The sequence below is a fragment of the Dermochelys coriacea genome, chromosome 1 (genome assembly GCF_009764565.3).
Source record: "Dermochelys coriacea isolate rDerCor1 chromosome 1, rDerCor1.pri.v4, whole genome shotgun sequence".
NCBI lineage: Eukaryota > Metazoa > Chordata > Testudines > Dermochelyidae > Dermochelys > Dermochelys coriacea.
This window is the reverse complement of record NC_050068.2, coordinates 17,839,698-17,864,585: the sequence shown is the minus strand read 5'-3', so window position 1 is coordinate 17,864,585 and position 24,888 is coordinate 17,839,698.

Here is a 24,888-nt window from a genome sequence, read left to right as displayed (position 1 = left end):
TCTAAATGGACAACCAACCTAATTCTCAATTACTGAGGGACAATCTCCACTTATTGATATATTTTGCTTTCCACAACCAAATCTCTGTACAACTTTTCCTGAGTGATGTACCCGAGTTTAGGATTTACTATGATGGTAAATAGGCAGAAACATTTACTACTTTCATGCATTTGTGATGTTTGTCGCCATATTTTTAAGATATGATTGGTTTGATTGAAGAGAGAAATTTATAAAAGCTTAAATACATACAATTTAACTAGCTATTTATTCAGCCTTCTTATCCCACTGAACTTGATAGAAGTAATGCAATCTAATTCATTAAAGTTCTGAACCACAGAGGCATAAAATGATGTTGGCCTAAAATCCCATAATACTTACCAGTGTTTGTGAATGACTAAAGCAGTTAGGGATATTGCCTGTCATTATCTTCTCATGAAGGGAGACTGAGTGGGATTTCTTCAGATAAGGTATTAAGCCTTTCTACACAGAGTACAGAACTGACATGGTAAGTGGTATTAAAGGAAAACACAGTAGAGATTACATCCCGTGGAATGCCATATTTTCCTGTTTTCACTTTTTAAAGTACCATAATGGTGTTCGTGACAGCTGCTAAACCTTCAGCTACAGAACATTTCACCATCCCTTTTTAAGGGCCTTACATTCTGAAATAATTAATTTAAAGAAGCTCATTCCACCATCATATTTACAACAAATAGGCAATCCAGTGTAGTCTGGCAACATATGGGACCCTCAGAAGCTGTGGTCTACACTGACCTTATTAAGTGTATTCCAGCAGTTTAATTAAAATCATTCCAATGCAGACTTCAGCCACATGAGCTTTGGCTGTGACCTCTTATCTCCAAGCCAGTCAAGGGCAGGTTCATCAGACTTGAACAGGAGGCCTCCAGAGAAATCAGAAGGCCAGCTTGATTCTCCAATTGATGAGAACTAATAACCCCCATTGCCCCCTCAGAGTGTTATTTGTATGAGACCTAATTCAACTTCCACTGAAATCAATGGCAAGACATCCACTGGCTTCAATGGGAGTTGGATCAGTCCCGTACCACAAGGAGACTAGGGCCAATAGTTTCACAGTCTGATGCATTGGTTGCATTCTTCCCTATGATGCAGTAACAAATGACTCACCATGCTATTTAGTTTGCAGAAGAGATGAGTGAGGGGGGATTTGATAGCAGCCTCCAACTACCTGAAGGGGGATTCCAACGAGGATGGAGCTAGGCTGGTCTCAGTGGTGGCAGATGACAGAACGAGGAGCAATGACATGAGACATATGACATATTTTGTTCAATATCTTCATTAATGATCTGGAGGATGGTGTGGATTGCATCTTCAGCAAGTTTACAGATGACACTAAACTGGGAGGAGAGGTAGATATGCTGGAGGGTAGGGATAGGATACAGAGGGCCCTAGAAAAATTAGAGGATTGGGCCAAAAGAAATCTGATGAAGTTCAACAAGGACAAGTGCAGAGTCCTGCACTTAGGATGGAAGAGTCCCATGCACCGCTACAGATGAGGGACCGAATGGCTCGGCAGCAGTTCTGGAGGACCTAAAAAAAAAAGGAAAAGGACCTAGGGGTTACAGTGGACAAAAAGCTGGATATGAGCCAACAGTGTGCCATTGTTGCCAAGAAGGCCAATGGCATTTTGGGATGTATAAGTAGGGGCATTGCTAGCAGATCGAGGGATGTGATCGTTCCCCTCTATTCGACATTGGTGAGGCCTCATCTGGAATACTGTGTCCAGTTTTGGGCCCCACACTACAAGAAGGATGTGGAAAAATTGGAAAACGACCAGCGGAGGGCAACAAAAATGATTAGGGAACTGGAACACATGACTTATGAGGAGAGGCTGAGGGAACTGGGATTGTTTAGTCTGCAGAAGAGAAGAATGAGGGGGGATTTGATAGCTGCCTTCAACTACCTGAAAGAGGGTTCCAAAGAGGATGGATCTAGACTGTTCTCAGTGGTAGCAGATGACAGAACGAGGAGTAATGGTCTCAAGTTGCAGTGGGGGAGGTTTAGGTTGGATATTAGGAAAAACTTTTTCACTAGGAGGGTGGTGAAACACTGGAATGCGTTACCTGGGGAGGTGGTGGAATCTTCTTCCTTAGAAGTTTTTAAGGTCAGGCTTGACAGATCCCTGGCTGGGATGATTTAGTTGGGGATTGGTCCTGCTTTGAGCAGGGGGTTGGACTAGATGACCTCCTGAGGTCCCTTCCAACCCTGATATTCTATGATAGACCGGAGAATAGCACCATCACCAGAAAAAGGCAGGTCTACATGATTGGGAATTCCTTACCAAGAAGAATAGACAAGCTGATCCAAAGGAAAGAAGAGTGTGCTGTCTGCCGGGTGCTAAGATATGGGACGTAGACTTGAGGCTGAAGAGGATCCTAATGGGAGTGGGAAAGAATCCACTGGTTGTCCTTCATGTGGGAACAAATGATATGGCTAGATTCTTGCTGGAACATATCAAGGGAGACTATGCCAGGCTGGGAAGGACCCTTAAGGAAATCAAGTCTCAGGTGATCTTCAGTGGGATTCTGCCTGTCCCTAGAGAAGCGCAACAAGGATGTGACAAGATTATGATGCTCAACAGATGGCTCAGGCAGTCATGCTATAAGGAGGGCTTTGGGATGTATGGCCACTGGGAGGCATTCATGGGCAGAGGACTGTTCTCTCAGGATGGACTTCACCTGAGTAGGAAGGGAAATAGACTTCTAGGATGGAGGCTGGCACAACTGATTAAGAGAGCTTTAAACTAGGAATTTGGGGGAGATGGTTGGGAGATTTCCAGGTAATCTCCAAGATGCATTTAACATTGAGAGGAAAGAATGGACATAAGGAGGAAGGGCAGTGTAGATACCATAGGTGATACTGGTGGTAGAATGTCTGTGCCTATTCAGGTAAAGAATGTGAGTGAAGCCAAACAGCAAAAATTAAGATGTTTGTATACCAATGCAAGAAGCCTAGGTAACAAAATGGAGGAACTAGAGTTACTGGTGCAGGAAGTGAAAGCAGCTATTATAGGGATAACAGAAACATGGTGGAAGAGTAGTCATGACTGGAGTACAGGTATTGAAGGGTATGTGCTGTTTAGGAAAGACAGAAATAAAGGGAAAGGTGATGGAGTAGCATTGTATATCAACGATGAGGTAGTCTGTAAAGAAATAAGAATTGATGGAATGGATAAGACAGAGTCTGTCTGGGCAAAAATCACATTGGGGAAGAAAGCTACGAGAGCCTCCCCGGGATAGTGCTTAGGGTGTGCTATAGACCACCTGGATCTGATTTGGATATGGATGGAGACCTCTTTAATGTTTTTAATGAAGTCAATAGTAATGGGGAATTGTGTGATCATGGGACACTTTAAATTCCCAGATATATACTGGAGGACAAGTGCTAGTAATAATAATAGGGCTCAGATTTTCCTGGATGTGATAGCTGATGGATTCCTTCACCAAGTAGTTGCTGCTGAACCAACAAGAGGAGATGCCATTTTAGATTTGGTTTTGGTGAGTAATGAGGACCTCATAGAATAAATGGTTGTAGGGGACAACCCTTGGTTCAAGCGATCATGAGCTAATTCAGTTCAAACTAAATGGAAGGATAAACAAAAGTAGATCTGTAACTAGGATTTTTGATTTCAAAAACGCTAACTTTAAAAAATTAAGGAAATTAGTTAGGAAAGTGGATTGGATTGAAAAACTTATGGATCTAAAGGCAGAGGAGGCCTGGAAGTCAAAGTTGCAGAAACTATCGGAAGCCTGCATCCCAAGAAAGGGGAAAAAATTCATAGGCAAGAGTTGTAGACCAAGCTGGATAAGCAAACGTCTCAGAGAGGTGATTAAGAAAAAGCAGAAAGCCTATAAGGAGTGGAAGATGGGAGGGATCAGCAAGGAAAGCTACCTTATCGAGGTCAGAACATGTATGGATAAAGTGAGAAAGGCCAAAAGTCATGTAGAGCTGGACCTTGCAAAGGGAATTAAAAGCAATAGTAAAAGGTTCTATTGCCATATAAATAAGAAGAAAACAAAGAAAGAAGAAGTGGAGGTTAAGAATAATCTAGGCATGGCCCAATATCTAAACAAATACTTTGCCTCAGTCGTTAACGAGGCTAATGAGGAGCTTAGGGATAATGGCAGGATGACAAATGGGAATGAGGATTGAAGTAGATGTTACCACATCCAAGGTAGAAGCCAAGCTCGAACAGCTTAATGGGACTAAATCAGGGGGCCCAGATAATCTTCATCCAAGAATATTAAAGGAACTGGCACATGAAATTGCAAGTCCATTAGCAAGAATTTTTAATGAATCTGTGAACTTGGGTTGTACCGTATGAATGGAGAATTGCTAACATAGTTCCTATTTTTAAGAAAGGAAAAAGAAGTAATCTGGTAACTACAGGCCTGTTAGTTTGACATCTGTAGTTTGCAAGGTCTTGGAAAAAAAATTGAAGGAGAAAGTAGTTAAGGACTGTAACAGGGTCGGGCCAGATGGCTACAGGAGAGTAATAGAAGGCAGATATATTAGCCCCAAGTTAAGTAGGTCCCTTTTCCCTGGGTAAGGTAACAGGGAAGGTTCCAGAACAATCAGGAACCTTCTGGAGACAATTAAGACAGACAGGTTGATTAGAACACCTGCAGCTAATCAAGAAACTGTCTTTTCATCAATCAATTAAGGCAAGCTAATCAGGGGACCTGGGTTTAAAAAGGAGCTCACTTCAGTTTGTGGTGCACGTGTGAGGAGCTGGAAGCAAGAGGCACTAGGAGCTGAGTGAGAACGTGGACTGTTGGAGGATTGGGGAGTACAAGCATTATCAGAGATCAGGAGGAAGGTCCTATGGTGAGATTAAAGAAGCTGTTGGGAGGAGGCCATGGGGAAGTAGCCCAGGGAGTTGTAGCTGTCGCACAGCTGTTCCATGAGGCACTCTAGATAGCTGCATTCCACAGGGCCCTGGGCTGGAATCCGGAGTAGAGGGCGGGCCCGGGTTCCCCCCAAACCTCCCAACTCCTGGTCAGACACAGGAGGAGTCGACCTGGACTGTGAGTTCAGAAGAACTGCCAAGCTGAGGGCTGCCGTGAAGCTCCAAGGCGATAAAATCTGCCAATAAGCGCAAGACCCACCAAGGTAGAGGAGGAACTTTGTCATAGGACATTGAGGTCAATGGTAATAGGGACAAAATACAACATGGTTTTACAAAAGGTAGATCATGCCAAACCAACCTGATCTCCTTCTTTGAGAAGGTAACAGATTTTTTAGACAAAGGAAATGCAGTGGAACTAATTTATCTCAATTTCAATAAGGCATTTGATACGGTTCCACATAGGGAATTATTAGTTAAATTGGAAAAGATGGGGATCAGTATGAAAATTGAAAAGTGGATAAGGAACTGGTTAAAGGGGAGACTACAACAGGTCATACTGAAAGATGAACTGTCAGGCTGGAGGGAGGTTACTGGTGGAGTTCCTCGGGGATCGGTTTTGGGACCAATCTTATTTAATCTTTTTATTATTGACCTTGGCACAAAAAGCGGGAGTGTGCTAATAAAGTTTGCGGATGACACAAAACTGGGAGGTTTTGCCAATACAGAGAAGGAAGATCTGGATGACCTTGGAGTAATAGTAATGGGATGAAATTTAATAGTGAAAAGTGCAAGGTCATGCATTTAGGGATTAATAATAAGATTTTTTGTTGTAAGCTGGGGACTTATCAGTTGGAAGTAACAGAGGAGAAGAAGGATCTCAGAGTATTGGTTGATCACAGGATGACTATGAGCCGCCAATGTGATATGGCTGTGAAAAAAGCTAATGCGGTCTTGGGATGCATCAGGCAAGGTATTTCCAGTAGAGATAAGGAGATGTTAATACCGTTATACAAGGCACTGGTGAGTCCTCACCTGGTATACTGTGTGCAGTTCTAGTCTCCCATATTTAAGAAGGATGAATTCAAACTGGAAAAGGTACAGAAAAGGGCTACTAGGGTGATTCGAGGAATGGAAAACCTGTCTTATGAAAGGAGACTCAATGAGCTTGGCTTGTTTAGCCTAGCCAAAAGAAGGCTGAGGAAAGATATGCTTGCTCTCTATAAATATATCAGAGGGATAAATACAAGGGAGAGAGAAGAATTATTTAAGCTCATTAACAATGCTGGCACAAGAACAAATGGATATAAACTCACCATCAGGAAGTTTAGACTTGAAATTAGACAAAGGTTTCTAACCATCAGAGGAGTGAAGTTCTAGAACAGCCTTCCAAGGAAAGCAGTGGGGGCAAAAGACCTATCTGGCTTCAAGACAAAGCTTGATAAATTTATGGAGGAGATGATATGATGGGATAGCCTAATTCTGGCAATTAATTGATCTTCGACTACTAGTGGTAGATATGCCCAATGGCCTGTGATGAGATGTTAGATGGGGTGGGATCTGAGTTACTACAGAGAATTCTTTCCTGGGTGTCTGGCTGATGAGTCTTGCCCACATGCTCAGGGTTTAGCTGATTGCCATATTTGGGGTCGGGAAGGAATTTTCCTCCAGGGCAGATTGACAGAGGCCCTGGGGGTTTTTCGCCTTCCTCTGCAGCTTGGGGTACGGGTCACTTACTGGAGGATTCTCTGCACCTTGAAATCTTTAAACCATGATATGAGGACTTCAATAGCTCAGACATAGGTTAGGGGTTTATTACAGGAGTGAGTGGGTGACATTCTGTGGCCTGCGTTGTGCAGGAGGTCAGACTAAATGATCATAATGGTCCCTTCTGACCTCAAAGTCTATGAGTCTCAAGTTGCAGTGGGGAAGGTCTAGGTTGGATATTAGGAAAAACTATTTCACTAGGAGGGTGGTGAAGCACTGGAATGCGTTACCTAGGGAGGTGGTAGAATCTCCATCCTTAGAGGTTTTTAAGGCCTGGCTTGACAAAGCCTTGGTTGGGATGATTTAGTTGGGGTTGGTCCTGCTTTGAGCAGGGGGTTGAACTAGATGACCTCCTGAGGTCCCTTCCTACCCTGATATTCTGTGATTCTATAGTAGAGCGACTGTGTGATGAAAGGTACCATAATTCAGGTAAGACATAAACCTTATGCCCTACCTGTTGTGACCATTAAACATACCATTGCAGTTTTTAAATACATTCTTCCTGCTTACAGGGAATTTCCCCTGCAGCTTCTGTTAGATAGTGTTTTTCACCTCCAATCCTAGGACCCATATCTTTAAATCAGTGGGAATTTCTCTCTAAACCAGAGGTGGGCAAACTGTGGCCCGCGGGCCCGTCCTGCCCTGCCTTTAAGCTTCCCGCTGGGAAGGCTTGCCCCTGGCCCCTCCCCCACTCTCTTCCCTCCCCACAGCCTCAGCTCACCGTGCTGCCAGTGCTCTGGGCAGCGGGGCTGTGAGCTCCTGCTGGGCAGCGCTGCTGCGAGAGCTGCCGGCCTGCCCCGGTGCTCTAGACTGTGCGGCGGCATGGCTCGTTTCAGCCGGGCGGTACAGCTGCCAGTCCTGGTGCTCTGAGCAGCATGGTAAGGGGGCGGGGCATGGGGTATTGGATAAGGGGCAGGGAGTCCCAGGGGGCAGTCAGCGGACAGGGAGCAGGGAGTGGTTGGATAGGCGTGGGGGTCCCAGCGGGGGCAGTTAGGGGCGGGGGGGGTCCCTGGACAGGGCAGTTAGGGGACAAGGAGCAGAGGGGTTGGATGGGTCAGAGATTCTAAGGGGGGCAGTCAGGGGACAGGAAGTGGGAGGGGGCAGATAGGGGGAGGGGCCAGGCTGTTTGGGGAGGCACAGCCTTCCCTACCTGGCCCTCCATATAGTTTCAGAACCCCGATGTGGCCCTCAGGCCAAAAAGTTTGCCCAACCCTGCTCTAAATCATTTCACAGTGCTGCTGTGTTGCATCCCAGAGGGGTCAGCATTTCAGTAGTTAGTATATTGATTCCTGAGTGGGCAGTTATAGTGAAGGTTGCTGGAGCACTTCCATTCAAATCACCTGTTTCCAACTGCACACACAAACATGGAAACATTTGGGGACTGGAAGTGGTAACTGTACTCAGTTGTTGGCTGCGCGTTTGTATTCTTGGTCTATGCTGTCCTACCTCTGCGCAGATAGCTGATATAGCAGACTTCAGTCAAACTGCCCCAAAAGACCACAGGCTCGGTTTCATACTGAAGGCACTCGTCCAGGTTTATTATCGACGAAGCCCAGTAATAGCTTCCGGGACACTAAGATATGTATACCCAGGACAATGGACTAAGCTCAGTGAATGGTGGGACTTTCCATTTCCCCCTCAGCTGGACAAAGACATCCCCTCTGAGACCCCTCTTTATACACTGACACAAACAAGTTATCTATTGCCCATCTAACATGATTAGTTACCACCCTTTACCTTGTACATGTTGGTTTGATCAAAACATCTCTATCCATCACGCTTCATCTTACCTACTTTAAGAGGGGGTCAGTGTGTCCTTGTATCATCTTTGGGGAGTGTGTTTACACCATAACCTTGAAAGGGGGTGTTCTGATACCACTCTTCTGGAATGTGTGCCTAGGAGTGCTTGTGTTTTTGCAACACCTGTACTGTTCTTACCAGGCTTTGTGAACTTGCAAGCGGGCAGGTTTTGTAGCTGGGCCTGACTTCTGCTCACAGCCTGACTTTTGCTAACTTGTCTTTATATCAGCAGGGCCTGACCACTTCCGTTCAGGCCTTAAACTATATACCAGGCCTCATATCTCAGGCTGTCTCTTTCTACTACAGTAATTTATAACCCCAACTATACACATAAAAATAAATAAATAAATAATCCCAACTATACACATAACATGATGGGGTCTAAATTAGCTGTTACCAGTCGAGAAAGAGATCTCGGAGTCATTGTGGATAGTTCTCTGAAAATATCCACTCAATGTGCAGTGGCAGTCAAAAAACCTAACCGAATGTTGGGAATGATTAAGAAAGGGATAGATAATAGGACAGAAAATATCATGTTGCTGCTATGAAAATCCATGGTATACTGACATCTTGAATCTTTGTGCAGATGTGGTCGTCCCATCCCCAGAAAGATATATTGGAATTGGAAAAGGTTCAGAAAAGGGCAACAAAAATTATTAGGGGTATGGAACAGCTTCTGTATGAGGAGAGATTAATAAGACTCAGACGGCTAAGGGGAGATATAACTGAGGTCTATAAAATCATGACTGGTATAGAATAAGTAGATAAGGAAGTGTTGTTTACTCCTCATAACACAAGAACTAGATTTCAGAGTAGCACTGGGGTCACCAAATGAAATTAATAGGCTGCAGGTTTAAAACAAACATACGGAAGTATTTCTTCACACAACTCACAGTCCACCTGTGGAACTCCTTGCCAGAGGATGTTGTGAAGGCCAAGGCCGTAACAGGGTTCAAAAAAGAATTTGATAAATTCATGAAGGATAGGTCCATCAATGGCTATTGGCCAGGATGGGCAGGAATGGTGTCCCTAGCCTCTGTCTGCCAGAAGCTGGGAATGAGCAACAGGGGAGGGATCACTTGATGATTACCTGTTCTGTTCATTCCCTCTGGGGCACCTGGCACTGGCCACTGTCGGGAGACAGGATACTAGGCTAGATGAACCCTTGGTCTGACCCAGTAGGGCCATTCTTACATTCTTATGAGTGATATTTTTTTAAGTCCTCTTTGTTAATGATAATGCTACATACCATGTTCCACATTATGGCTAATGAAAGGAAAATCCCAACCTGCTCAATTAATCTCTTTGAATATCAATGAGTTTCAGGTTGGTGGTAGGTGTAGGGTCAAATTCAATTCCTACTGAAGTCAGTGGGAGTGTTGTTGAAGTTAATGGGGGCTGGATAGGCCCTAGTTTCACTTTAATAAATCAGGGGACTGAAGTCAGGACTCTTGGGTTATATCTCAGCACTATTATTGACTCACACTACAACCATGAGCAAATTGCTCAACCTCAGTGCTTTAGTCCACACATCTGTAATATAGATTCCACACTTCACAGTGGTCTAGAAAATTTATCTAGTGTAATTAATGTATGTTTATAATGTATAATTAATGGCTTTGTGATTGCAATATGAAAGGTGCTATAGAAGCGCAAAAATATTACTATTCACATTAAAAACATATGGTCAAATCTTCTGCTGGTGTAAATCAGAGTTTGTTCCATAAAAGTCAATGGAGCTACACTGATTTACACCAGTTGAGGGATCTGGCCCATGTAGTTATGCTTCAGTTATTACAGTATAATATAGAAAAAAACTCAGCAAGCATTTTTTTTTATTCCTCTTCTCTCCTCAGGCTTCAATAACTGGCAAGAAAAACTGATGTTAAAATATAAATGACACACTGGTAAGTAATATTTGATTAAATTTGTTTATTTTATTTTTGGCACATTATGTTAAATAATTTGTTCTCATTTGGCAGCAGCTGATACTTTCAATATTGCCTTAAGCATAACTTTCAATTTTGTTAAAGGAAATGCATACTTTTGTGAATTTTCCTATATAATCGACTAATGTGGCATACATCTTAATACCCACTCCTCTTCCTTTGCATCATTACTAGGTGACTTACAGACCGGTTGAATGTAGCACTGAACCTTCTAGAAATTAGAATGATTTGTAGCTTCTCACAGTGATGCTGGTTGCTTATCACCTTTGAAATTCAAATTATGTCATTGACATGAAATTCAACCTCCCTTTTTGAACTCTGTAGGACATGTTGCATGTCCAGTGAAACTTATCTCACACCACAGGTCTCAACCTGGCAATCCATAAAAAATAGTTCCATCTTTGTTTACATTATTGATAGTGTCACCGCTCTAATTTGTACTACACATTTCGGATATGTAAATTTTCCAAACCCTGATTTTGAAAGACTTTGTTGAGAAGTACAGCATCCAAGTCAATGAAAAGGCTCCTGTTGATTTAAGTGGAAATTGGATTGTGCCCTTATAAAGTTGTACAAGTGAAGGTTCCAGGGTGTTATTAATATTTGATAATATTGAATCTATTTATAAATCATATTGCAATTATATTTATAACTTACAAATTTCCATTACCTACAGTGGGAGGTATCTACTTGAGCATGGGGGGATTTGACCATTTAACCATTATTTTTAATTTTTATAGGCTTTAGTGATATTGACTAGTACAGTAGGTGCCACCAACAAACTCAATCTCTCTCATTACTGTAGATGAATAATTATGTCAGCTGCAAGCCTAAATAATTAATAATTCAATCAAGAAGCTGTTAAGATATTTGCTAAGATGTGTTCTGGGTTTAATAAACAAAGCTGATGTTTATGTTTATTCTTACATGTTAGGATATAAAGAATTGCAATAATTTAACCTGCCATTATGTCAATAACATTAAGGGTTGAAAAAATTCATATCCTGTAATTTAAGTATAACAAAGTCTTAATTCTAAAATATTTAAAGTGCCATACAAGAAGGAAGCAGAAAAATGGTATCTATTGATGATTGACAATATATTTGCATGCCATGCAATAAAATGACTTTTTTTGAGATATATAAGCCCAAAGACTCTTTTTGTAGGCTATAAATAGCAGACTGACCAAAACAGATGCAACAATTTAGGCAGATAGAGCTTTGCCTCCATGGGAAAGTGTTTTTATTTGAACGTTCTACCATTTTGTTTGTCTTCTCAAAGAACTTTTTCTTGTAAAATGATCTGGGAAAGCCAGTCAACCAAATCAAAAGAATAAAAATTATGCACTTTAAAAAAAGTGAAATGAAGAGGAAAGGAACACAGGTGGCATTGTTAAAACACAAACACACACAGAACTCCTCCTTTGCTGAGATATTGGTTTTAACCCTTTTTTTCTTATTAAGTTCAGCATCTGTAAAAGAAAATATGACAATCTTAAAGTTATACTAAGATTCAATTAAGTTTATTTCAAACCACTCAATGGTAATGAGAATGGATCCTTACCATGCATTTTAAATGCTTTATTCATTCTTTTTCCCAAAAAAGGGAAGCATTCAAATCATAAAGTTTCAAGTATTCTGATATGGTTGTACATGTCTACAGAATTCTTTCATATCCTTCAGAGCTAATGTATGCAGGGAAAGGGAGAATGTGCTCAGTTGTGGCATTTGCAGGTCAGTGGACCCCTAAAGAGGCAGTTGTAGACAGTAAGTTGAGTTTGTGTCATAATTCGTGACTTGGGCAGGTCATACAGTTGCTGATTGTACAAAACATCTGGACAAACAAAAGGCTTTAAGAAAAACGGTAAGTATCCCAAGAGGTGGCAACACTGGGGAGGATCATTTAAAAGCAAGATATTCATACAAGTGCACTGGGGCTAAGAGCCTGTGAGCACTGCTCAGTTCAGGACTAGGTGAGGTGAGCAGAGATGGCTTGAAGCCTTGGGATCAGCCAGAATAAATTAGAGCAAACTGAAGAAGAGCATGCAGGTGCTGATGAATTTATTCTCTAAATAGGCAATACAAATGCAGGGTTGCAGGGTGCGAGGGATGGTCTCATGGCTAAGGAGATAGACCAAGGTTCAGCAGGGCTGATTTCTATTCCCATCTCTGACACAGATTTCCTGTGTGATGTTGAGCACTTAGCTGTAACTTAGGCTTGGACTATGCTAGGAAAGTAAACTTTGTCAATTAGGGGTATGCTATTTTTTACCGGTAGTTGTACCATTTATAAGCCCTGGTGTGGTTGTACCATTATAAAGATGCTTTATACCAGTATAGCTTATTTCACTGCTTTAACTGGAATAAGCTATATTGGTATAAATACTTATATACCACTGTGTCCACATCCACACTGCGGAGCCTCGCCTCAATCCCCAGAAAAATCATGGAGTAGGTCTTCAAGGAATCCATTTGGAAGCACTTGGAGGAGAGGAAGGTGATCAGGAACAGTCAACATGGATTCACCAAGTCATACCTGATCAACCTGATTGTCTTCTATGATGAGATAACTGGCTTTGTGAATATGGGGAAAGGGTGGACTTGATATATCTTGACTTTAGCAAAGCTTTTGATACCGTCTACCACAGTATTCTTGCCAGCAAGTTAAAGTGGTGTGGATTGGATAAATGGATTATAAGGTGGATAGAAAGCTGGCTAGATCGTCAGGCTCAGCAGGTAGTGATCAACAGCTCGATGTTTAGTTGGCAGCCGGTATCAAGTGGAGTGCCCAGGGGGTTGGTCCTGTGGCTGGTTTTGTTCAACATCTTCATTAATGATCTGGAAGATGGCATGGATTGCACCCTCAGCAAATTTGTGGATGACACTAAGCTGGGGGAGAGGTAGATATGCTGGAGGGTAGGAATAGGGTCCAGAGTGACCTAAACAAATTGGAGGATTAGGCCAAAAGAAATCTGATGAGTTTCAACAAGGACATGTGCAGAGTCCTGCAGTTAGGATGGAAGAATCCCATGTACTGCTACAGGCTGAGTACCGGCTAAGCAGTAATTCTGCAGAAAAGGACTTGAGGATTACAGTGGATGAGAAGCTGGATAAGAGTCAACATTTTGCCCTTGTTGCCAAGAAGGCTAATGGTATATTGGGCTGCATTAGTAGGAGCATTGCCAGCAGATCGAGGGAAGTGATTATTCCCCTCTATTCGGCACTGATGAGGCCACATCTGGAGTATTGTGCCCAGTTTTGAGTCACCCACTACAGAAAGGATGTGGACACATTGCAGAGAGTCTCTCAGAGGACAACAAAAATGATTAGGTGGTTGGGGCACATGACTTATGAGGAGAGACTGAGGGAACTGGACTTATTTAGTCTGCAGAAGAGAAGAGTGAGGGGAGATGTGATAGCAGCCTTCAACTACCTGAAGGGGGGTTCCGAAGGGGGGTTCCAAAGGGGATGTAGCTTGGCTGTTCTCAGAGCTGGGAGATGACAGAACAAGGAACAATGGTCTCAAGTTGCAGTGGGTCTAGGTTGGATATTAGGAAAAACTATTTCACTAGGAGAGTGCTGAAGCACTGGAATGAGTTACCGACGGAAGTGGTGGAATCTCCATCCTAAGAGGTTTTTAAGGCCCAGCTTGACAAAGCCTTGGCTGGGATGATTTGGTTGGGGTTGGTCCTGCTTTGAGCAGGGGGTTGGACTAGATTACCTATGATTCTATGAGGGGAGGTTGCCACTTCAATTACACCAGTGGAATTACAGTGGGAAAACTTTCTGTTTTAGACAAGTCCTTGGTCTCTCTGTGCCCCAGTACCCCTTCTGTAATATGGAGGTAATACTACTTTTCCCACACCTTGTGTCTATCTTGTCTCTTTAGACTGTACTGTCTTTGGGGAAGAGATCATGTCCCTTAATATGTGCAAAGCCTTGCACAATAGGGCGCTTGTCATACCCAGAGAAAGTTCTGTTTTAAATTATTAATTATTAATAATTATTATTATTACTATTATTTAATTAATTGAGAAATTTTAAAAAATGGATAGTTGGCAGTAATTTGTTTGAAATGGGTTAGCCTCTGTCAAGCAATGCTGATTAATTGAATAATTCACAGTATTTATGCTAAAAGGAGCAGTTACTTTCATGGAAAAGCTGCCAGTATTTTCCAGATGTTTGAGGTATGTATTTAATGTGAGATGAGAAACTAACATTACATGGGAAGAAAATATTAGAACTATGACACACAGAACTTTGACTGCTTTGGACAAACATGTTGCATTTCTTTATTCTCTGTAGTATAGTTCAAAAATCCTTCCTACATATCTCTCCAATCTGCCCTGTTGTAGGTTGTTTAACTGATCTCCATTGCCTGGAATTCTATCATAAGACATGACTCCATAAAAGAGAGAAATGTTTAATTCCTGGAAATCAGACCACTATTTCAGGTGTTGGCTCTGAAATGATAAAGTAGGGATAAATACTATTAATAATTTGGGTCCTACCAAATTCACGGCTGTGAAAAACATGTTACGGACCATGAAATCTGTTCTCCCCCATGAAATCTGGTATTTTGTGTACTTTTACCCTATACTGTAAAAGAATGACTGGAAAAAGGCTAATGTAGTGCCCATCTTTAAAAAAGGGAAGAAGGAGGATCCTGGGAACTACAGGCCGGTCAGCCTCACCTCAGTCCCTGGAAAAATCATGGAGCAGGTCCTCAAAGAATCAATCCTGAAGCACTTAGAGGAGAGGAAAGTGATCAGGAACAGTCAGCATGGATTCACCAAGGGAAGGTCATGCCTGACTAATCTAATCGCCTTTTATGATGAGATTACTGGTTCTGTGGATGAAGGGAAAGCAGTGGATGTATTGTTTCTTGACTTTAGCAAAGCTTTTGACACGGTCTCCCACAGCATTCTTGTCAGCAAGTTAAGGAAGTATGGGCTGGATGAATGCACTATAAGGTGAGTAGAAAGCTGGCTAGATTGTCGGGCTCAACGGGTAGTGATCAATGGCTCCATGTCTAGTTGGCAGCCGGTGTCAAGTGGAGTGCCCCAGGGGTCGGTCCTGGGGCCCGTTTTGTTCAATATCTTCATAAATGATCTGGAGGATGGTGTGGATTGCACTCTCAGCAAATTTGCGGATGATACTAAACTGGGAGGAGTGGTAGATACGCTGGAGGGGAGGGATAGGATACAGAAGGACCTAGACAAATTGGAAGATTGGGCCAAAAGAAATCTAATGAGGTTCAATAAGGATAAGTGCAGGGTCCTGCACTTAGGATGGAAGAATCCAATGCACCGCTACAGACTAGGGACCGAATGGCTCGGCAGCAGTTCTGCGGAAAAGGACCTAGGGGTGACAGTGGACGAGAAGCTGGATATGAGTCAGCAGTGTGCCCTTGTTGCCAAGAAGGCCAATGGCATTTTGGGATGTATAAGTAGGGGCATAGCGAGCAGATCGAGGGACGTGATCGTTCCCCTCTATTCGACACTGGTGAGGCCTCATCTGGAGTACTGTGTCCAGTTTTGGGCCCCATACTACAAGAAGGATGTGGATAAATTGGAAAGAGTACAGCGAAGGGCAACAAAAATGATTAGGGGTCTAGAGCACATGACTTATGAGGAGAGGCTGAGGGAGCTGGGATTGTTTAGTCTGCAGAAGAGAAGAATGAGGGGGGATTTGATAGCTGCTTTCAACTACCTGAAAGGGGGTTTCAAAGAGGATGGCTCTAGACTGTTCTCAATGGTAGCAGATGACAGAACAAGGAGTAATGGTCTCAAGTTGCAATGGGGGAGGTTTAGATTGGATATTAGGAAAAACTTTTTCACTAAGAGGGTGGTGAAACACTGGAATGCGTTACCTAGGGAGGTGGTAGAATCTCCTTCCTTAGAGGTTTTTAAGGTCAGGCTTGACAAAGCCCTGGCTAGGATGATTTAACTGGGACTTGGTCCTGCTTTGAGCAGGGGGTTGGACTAGATGACCTTCTGGGGTCCCTTCCAACCCTGATATTCTATGATTCTATGATTCTATGATTCTAACCCTATACTATAGGGTAAAAGTATACAAAAGTATACAGCTTTTCTCAAATTGGGGGTCCCGACCCAAAAGGGGGTCACAAGGCTATGGTGTGGGGGGGCACAGTATTGCCACCCTTACTTCTGGGCTGCTGCTGGAAGTAGTACTGCTTTTAGACCTGGGCACCTGGCCAGCAGCCGCTGCTCTCTGGCCTCCCAGCTCTGAAGGCAGTGCAGAAGTAAGGGTGGCAATAACGTGACCCCCCTGTAATAGCCTTGTGACCCTCTTTTGGGTCAGGACCTCCAGGTTGAGAAACACTGAGTCTTAAGGGATTTACATTTTTATGTTTTGCCATTTTTAAATACATAGTCATGTTTGTTACAACACCGTTAAATTTAAGATTTACATATCTGAAACTGTGAAATTCAAGTTTTTAAAAATGCTATGACCGTGAAATTTACAAAAATGGACCGTGAATTTGGTAGGGCCCTATTAATAATTATTTGTATTGCAGTAGCACTTAGTGGTTCCAGCTGAGATTGGGCCCCATTGAACAAACACTTAGTGAGAGAGTCATTTCCCCAAAGAATTTACAATGGAAATAGACAAGAAGAACAAGAAGTGAGGAGGAACAGAAGCACAGAGCAGTAAAGTGACTTGCCCAAAGTTCCCACAAGGTCAATGCTAGAGCCAGGAACAGAAAGATATCCTGAGTCCCAGCCCAGTGCCGTATTCACTGGACCATGCTATCTCTCACATTGCCTGCTACATTTTGCAAGTCTGTCATCAATTGACTGGGTTTCACATAACTTCTTCTAGTATACTAGAGCTAGTCACAACAGGAAAGATTTGCAAATCAGAGCTCTCGAGTTAAGAACTTCTAAAAACTTTAAAATACTGTTAATTTGATCTATTATGACTTTGGGTGTCCAGCAGGAATAAATACAGGAGACAAATTTTAGCATTTCCCAGTAATTTTCTGAATAAGACTTAAAATCGTCTGAGTCCTTTAGCTCTACTGCTACCCACCATTATTCACCTACCCTTAATGAGTATAATTTATGAGAAGGCATAATGACACAACATGACGGTTTCTTGCTTAAGGCACCAAGATTTGTGATGCTCATGTTTTACAGTAATTGTAATGTGGCTCATGCAGTATTTGTGAAAATAATTCCTAATCTGGTTTGATACTGCTAAATTATGGAAAAACAATGCTAATATGAAGCGATAGACCCTCAAGACAGTTTTTCCTGCAATTTTCTACTTAACTTCTTTCATGCCTATTTTAAAAAGCAAAAGAAGAGACTGCATTCCAATGTAACCTTTGGCAGTAGTCACGGGCTTTATAGCTGTTATTAAAGCATATAAGAGTTACATTAGCTATCCTAGTCTAGAACAGGGCTAAACCTTAATTTTACAATCTGCCCTGAGCAAAGGAAGTATATGAATAATGGAAGGACAGTAACCAGGTGAACCTGATTAGGGAGGGGATTCCAGGTGAAGCGGGCCCCTTAGAAAAAGGTACACAGATGGTTAGTGGGAGAAGCAGGATAATGGGTCATTGAACCAGGCATGATGAGTAAGAGTGAAAGGGGTAGGTGAGAGAAATGTGACAAGATGTGATGTGGAGAATGGCAGAGTTATGCAAGACTTCAAAAACATGGAAAGGAAGTTTAAACTTGACGTTTAAACATTTGTCTTAATAGTCATCAATCATATCTTAATCTAAGTTCAACCATTCACATGGGTTTATATATATATATATATATATATATATATATATATACACATATTGGAGACATCATACTCAATACCACGACTTCATGAAGGAAATTATTGCAGTTTTACAAATTCTTATATATATGTATTATATATTATATATAATTATATAAATAATATATTATAAATTATATATAACTAATAAATTATATATAAGAATTTGTAAAATTGCAATAATTTCCTTCATGAAGTCGTGGTATTGAGTATGATGTCTCCAATTTGGAGCTATGAAGGTCATCTGAAGTCACCAATTCTACTGATTTAATCAAGAACATTTCCATAAATATTAGATAGGTGATGACAAAACTTGCATTGGTGGTTATTTTTTGCAATTTAAGAGCCACTTTACAGATAGGGAACCAAGGCACAGAGAGATCGAATGATTTACCTAACATCATTCAGGAAATCTTTGGCAGAGCAGAAAACTGAACTCTGATCTCCTGAGTCCCAGGCCAATGTCCAATGCCATCCTTCCTCTCACTGATATTACAGTGTTAGTGGTTAAACATCGGTGAACAGAAGGTGGCCTTACTCCGCGTTCTCCAGCATTTTAATACATGGTGAACTTATTCCATTCCATTTTCTCCAGAGTGTTACTTGGAGGCTGAAAAACTGCAGAGACGGGATTGACAATGAAGATAAAAGCATTGTTTCACTGATCACATTTCACTCTCTTCACTTAAAACAATAACTTTAAACGATGTCACAATGTTATATTGTAGGAGCTCATCAAAAGGAAAAGGCTGCACAGCAACATCAGTAGAATGCCTGGCAATGGAGGAGGAGCTTGACATAGTAGATATTACTGAACCATGACACAAATCAACAGGATGCTGTAATACCTGACTGTAAACTATAAAGGAAGTACAGATTAGGTTTCAGAGATGTCAGAGTGTAGCACTAAAAGATTCTTCATAGACTATAGTGAGAGAAAATTTCTGAGTGGAGAAGAACATAGTGTAGAATCTGAATGGAAAATGCCAACTCATAAGAAAACAAATATACTAGCAGGGTGACACTACCAGCCTCCTAATCAAGAAAAAATATATTGTGTACACTTCTGAAGGAGATCAAGGAGGCAACTAAATCTAATAAAAACAGTATTCTCACGGTCTTCGACCGTCCACCTATAAACTGGTTAAATGTCACAAAGGGAGAAGGTTTAGAGAGAGAAATTTTTGACACCTTAAATGATTGCTTTTTGGAAAGGCCAGTCCTAGATTATACAAAAAGAGAGGTTATTCTTGTCTTAGCCCTAAATCAATGGACTTACTCTGGTTTTATGTGAGACAAGAATTTGGCCTTTTCAGTACTGTTAAGAAACACCTACCCACACTCAACAGAAGGGTAGGTTGTACATTTTCCTTTGGAATTTTTTGAAGGAAAACTGGGATTTTTGATTAAATGTTTTTTTTTCCTGAAAGTGTCTGAAGGGAGAGGGATGTCAGAACACAAAAACAAAAATGGAAGAAAAACTTTTGGAAGAAACATTTTCTGCAGAAAAAAAGTCCTGTTCTCCAAACAGCTCTCATCAACGTTCATGTACCACCTCTTCACCTTGACACCTGAATTTCAGTCCATTTGTCCTCCCATCCATACCTACACATTCCCAACACTCCCACCTCACTTGAACCAACTAATACTCTTGCGATCAATTCTCCTGAGTGATTCAAGACAGTACATACCATGCGGTAACCCATTTGACTCACCTTAGTGGGCTAAGTGATACTTCATGTCTCTCATCCTCTGCTGACGTGGTCTTGGGGTAGGAAGGTTCAGCAGTGATGTCTCTGACGCCGTCATGGGAGCCATGACAGAGGTTCCCCTTCACTCCCGTAAGGGGAATAGACCATGTGTTAATTGTGTCTGGACTATGTATGCACAATTATAATTTTTGTTATATAATACAGATATGTATAAAGAGCCCATCAATGTGATGATCTGGGCCGTCACATTACATAGGGTAGAATAGTAACAAAGTCACCTTTCTCCCAGATAGGGAGCACATACCCAGTTCTCTGTGAGGACCAATGGTAGTGATTAACAGTTAACAAGTGAAGAGTGAAATCCTGATCCCCGGTCCAACAAGGTAAATGAAACTCTTTCCATTGACTTCCATGTGATTTCACCTAAGTATCAAAGGGTTCCAAGGACTACATTTAGTGGAAGACATATCCCAAATCGATGTTCTCCATCTCCTACCAACAGCCCTAAAAATAAATAAGTGGTCAGGCTTTGGATCAGACATATTCCTGTTGGATAAAGAATCCAATAATCAGGAGTCTCCAGTGAGAAGGCTACATCGAAGGGGGTATTTATGTCGCATTCATGCTAGCAGATAGTACCTGTTGATGTTCGAGTTGCAAATGCCAGCAGGTAAGGACATAACCACTAAAAGCAGCAGAAGAAGGTAGCGGAAGAAAAGAATAAGTCATAGAGAACTTCACTGGGGTAAGAAGAATATACTGAAACAAAAACTTCCTGATAGTGTCCTCCTTATAATATTTTGAGATTGTGCAGTTAGATGTAGATCAGGCTGACAATATGTCATGGGACATCTAGGATGTCAGTTGTTTGCTCCTTTGGGAAATGGGGGAAGGAAGTGCCTTGTGTGCATTTGTTTAGTGTGATTCTATGCCAGCTGTACATATCAACGATATGACCAGTCCATGCAAGTGCCAGAAGAGATCACTTTTCTCCAATGTTCATTTGATTTTGCATTTTTTAAATCTCTTCAATGCTGTTCCTTAGAAAAAAGTTTATAGAAATATATCACTGGTATTTTATGCCCATCTGCTTGGCAAACTGTGTTCACACCTCTAAATATGTATCAGCAAGGCAATCTTTTTACACTGAAAGGTGATTCACCTTCCCTAACAACTGCAAATGCAATTGATCTCTTTTCTCTCTGGGTCATTAATTATGGATAGTTCATAGAGTTACTGTATAGAGCATCCTTGTAGGGTGCCATGATAAAGTGAAGGACTCTACAAATTGGATTTTTGCTTGGCTGATGACCATATTCATTATCCGCATGAAATTGCGTGGTCGATTTCTGCAGGTCATAACATTTTGAGAAACAATCCTAATACCTATATCACATATACCAATACATATAAAATAATGGGGGTCTAAATTAGCTGTTACTACTCAAGAAAGAGATCATAGAATCATAGAATCATAGAATATCAGGGTTGGAAGGGACCCCAGAAGGTCATCTAGTCCAACCCCCTGCTCAAAGCAGGACCAAGTCCCAGTTAAATCATCCTAGCCAGGGCTTTGTCAAGCCTGACCTTAAAAACCTCTAAGGAAGGAGATTCTACCACCTCCCTAGGTAACGCATTCCAGTGTTTCACCACCCTCTTAGTGAAAAAGTTTTTCCTAATATCCAATCTAAACCTCCCCCATTGCAACTTGAGACCATTACTCCTCGTTCTGTCATCTGCTACCATTGAGAACAGTCTAGAGCCATCCTCTTTGAAACCCCCTTTCAGGTAGTTGAAAGCAGCTATCAAATCCCCCCTCATTCTTCTCTTCTGCAGACTAAACAATCCCAGCTCCCTCAGCCTCTCCTCATAAGTCATGTGCTCTAGACCCCTAATCATTTTTGTTGCCCTTCGCTGCACTCTTTCCAATTTATCCACATCCTTCTTGTAGTGTGGGGCCCAAAACTGGACACAGTACTCCAGATGAGGCCTCACCAGTGTCGAATAGAGGGGAACGATCACGTCCCTCGATCTGCTCGCTATGCCCCTACTTATACATCCCAAAATGCCATTGGCCTTCTTGGCAACAAGGGCACACTGCTGACTCATATCCAGCTTCTCGTCCACTGTCACCCCTAGGTCCTTTTCCGCAGAACTGCTGCCGAGCCATTCGGTCCCTAGTCTGTAGCGGTGCATTGGATTCTTCCATCCTAAGTGCAGGACCCTGCACTTATCCTTATTGAACCTCATTAGATTTCTTTTGGCCCAATCCTCCAATTTGTCTAGGTCCTTCTGTATCCTATCCCTCCCCTCCAGCGTATCTACCACTCCTCCCAGTTTAGTATCATCCGCAAATTTGCTGAGAGTGCAATCCACACCATCCTCCAGATCATTTATGAAGATATTGAACAAAACGGGCCCCAGGACCGACCCCTGGGGCACTCCACTTGACACCGGCTGCCAACTAGACATGGAGCCATTGATCACTACCCGTTGAGCCCGACAATCTAGCCAGCTTTCTACCCACCTTATAGTGCATTCATCCGGCCCATACTTCCTTAACTTGCTGACAAGAATGCTGTGGGAGACCGTGTCAAAAGCTTTGCTAAAGTCAAGAAACAATACATCCACTGCTTTCCCTTCATCCACAGAACCAGTAATCTCATCATAAAAGGCGATTAGATTAGTCAGGCATGACCTTCCCTTGGTGAATCCATGCTGACTGTTCCTGATCACTTTCCTCTCCTCTAAGTGCTTCAGGATTGATTCTTTGAGGACCTGCTCCATGATTTTTCCAGGGACTGAGGTGAGGCTGACTGGCCTGTAATTCCCAGGATCCTCCTTCTTCCCTTTTTTAAAGATGGGCACTACATTAGCCTTTTTCCAGTCATCCGGGACTTCCCCCGTTCGCCACGAGTTTTCAAAGATAATGGCCAAGGGCTCTGCAATCACAGCCGCCAATTCCTTCAGCACTCTCGGATGCAATTCGTCCGGCCCCATGGACTTGTGCACGTCCAGCTTTTCTAAATAGTCCCTAACCACCTCTATCTCTACAGAGGGCTGGCCATCTCTTCCCCATTTTGTGATGCCCAGCACAGCAGTCTGGGAGCTGACCTTGTTAGTGAAAACAGAGGCAAAAAAAGCATTGAGTACAGAACAGATCTTGGAGTCATTGTGGATAGTTCTCTAAAAACATCCACTCAATGTGCAGCGTCAGTCAAAAAAGCAAACAGAATGTTGGGAATCATTAAGAAAGGGATAGATAATAAAATAGAAAATATCATACCCCCTCTATATGAATCCATGATATACCCACATCTTGAATACTCCATAAAGATGTGGTCGCCCCATCTCAAAAAAGATAGATTGGAATTGGAAAAGGTACAGAAAAGGGCAACAAAAATTATTAGGGGTATGGAACAGCTGCCCTATGAGGAGAGATTAATAAGACTGGGACTTTTCAGCTTGGAAAAGAGATATGATTGAGGTCTATAAAATCATGACTGGTGTAGAGAAAGTAGATAAGGAAGTGTTATTTACTCCTTGTAACAACAGAACTAGGGGTCACCAAATGAAATTAATAGGCAGCAGGTTTAAAACAAACAAAAGGAAGTATTTTTTTCACACAACACACAGTCAACCTGTGGAACTCCTTGCCAGAGGATGTTGTGAAGGCCAAGACTATTACAGGGTTCAAAAAAGAACTAGATAAATTTATGGAGGATAGGTCCATGAATGGCTATTAGCCAGGATGGGCAGGGACGGTGTCCCTAGCCTCTGTTTGCCAGAAGCTAGGAATGGGCAACAGGGGATGGATCACTTGATGATTACTTGTTCTGCTCATTTCCTCTGGGGCACCCACTGTCGGAAGACAGAATACTTGGCTAAATGGACCTTTGGTCTGATTCAGTATGGCCATTCTTATGTTCTTATGAAGGAGCTCTCACTTACATATATATGCCAAATCTTCCAAACATTTCTAACATGTCAGCAAGTCCACTATTTCAAAATCATCTGTTTAGCCATTGACATCTGTATTTAAGAAATGGAAGTTTCTGTAAGCCTAGATCCAATAATCAGGAACCTCAATGAAGTTTTCCCCATTATATTACAAGTACAGACTTAACTTCACTTCCAGTTGAATATAAACTACTTTCATTTTGTGACAAATTTTTCACTGTGTTTGAAGGTGAAATTATGCAAAAGTTTATATGGTTTGAGAGAAGAATAGTGTACACTAAGGTGTCTGTTCTCCCATAAGTTCACAGTATTTTCCTGATCTTAAAGACAGTTTGTCACTGAGATTGATGGGAAGTATAGGACCACAGTATTCATCTAGAAATGAATAGACCCTTAAGATCAGAGCAAAAATCACCCATCGTGCTGTCCTAAATTCCCCTTTGTGTCATCTTGCTACTTTCAACTATGTACCTTCCCTTCAAATTAGAGCTCCCTCTCTTCTCATTCATAACACAACCAACATCTTTTCATTGAAACTCTAAATGAGATTTCTTCTGCAGAGTCAAACAGCATTCATCCAAAGAGGAGCATATTAAAGTGGTGAAGATAAAATTGTGAGATTAAACAGGATTTTGGTACTCAGATAATCAGCTACATTGTCAGTCACTTCTGAATGTAAGGTCTTTGGAGAAGAGACTGTGTCTCCCTCTTTCTTTGACAGAGCACCAAGTACAATGCAGACATCCATTATATTGTTACAGGCTTGATCCTGCATCATTCACGTCAATGGCAGCTTTTCCATTGATTTGAATGGGACAGGATCAAGCTCTGTAACAGCAAAAACAAAACAAAATAGAAAACTAGTACATTTAAAACTGCCACACCTAGAAGCCCCAAATTATTGTGGCCTCTATACTTAAAGTATTTCCTAAGCAATTGCCCCACCCCTGTACTCCTCTTGCTGCGAGGATGAAATTTCCAATTATGTTGACTGAAGTGCATGAAAAACAAGG